A 743-nucleotide genomic window follows, 5' to 3' on the forward strand; every position below is an offset into this window, starting at 1 on the left:
CACCTCACGATTCTGAAAAATAAAATTCAGTATAGTTTTAGATTTGCCGTTCTTATATATAAGTTTAAATAGAATAAGAAAATGATCAGTGAACCATAGATAACTTGAGGAAATCTAAGTGAAACTGACGAAGTCTTATGATTGCCATATAAGCTCAGGCGTACAGCTGAACTCGGATTAACCGGGCCTCCATTAGCGGAATGCCGAATGATTGATTTGATACCTCTTCAAGTCGCCTTCTATCCGCTTTTTTAAACTGCGGCCCAAGCAAGAAGTCCTAAATATCTCAATAGAATATAAATCCCAACAAAACTACAATCATCCTTTTCACCAGAAAATGGAAGCTTTGTTTTCCAGATCTAAATATTAGTGGGTCTGTGATTCCCTTAAAGGAAGAAGCTAAATATCCAGGCATAACCCCGGATAGAAAACTCACCTTGGAGTCATATTTCAAACATGGTGTCTGAATCCCAAAATGACCTGAACTGGTCAAACCCATAATATTCACTCAAAAATCTTGCAAGTGTAAGATTAAATGAAAACAACACAGCCTGCAAATTCAATCAAGGCAACCTTGTCGGACACCGGCAATGTGCCAGAAAAAAGATCTCTATACTTTCTGTTTAAAAGCTGTTGATAGTCTCCTATGTATACTCATCATAGTCTCCCTAATCTGGGTGCCTGATCATGAAGGCTATGATGGTAATGATAAAGCAGAGCTCCAAGCTAAAAAGGGGACATTC

Source organism: Rhagoletis pomonella, unplaced genomic scaffold, assembly GCF_013731165.1.
Source record: "Rhagoletis pomonella isolate Grant_MI unplaced genomic scaffold, Rhpom_1.0 Rhpom_scaffold_00004, whole genome shotgun sequence".
Taxonomy (NCBI): domain Eukaryota; kingdom Metazoa; phylum Arthropoda; class Insecta; order Diptera; family Tephritidae; genus Rhagoletis; species Rhagoletis pomonella.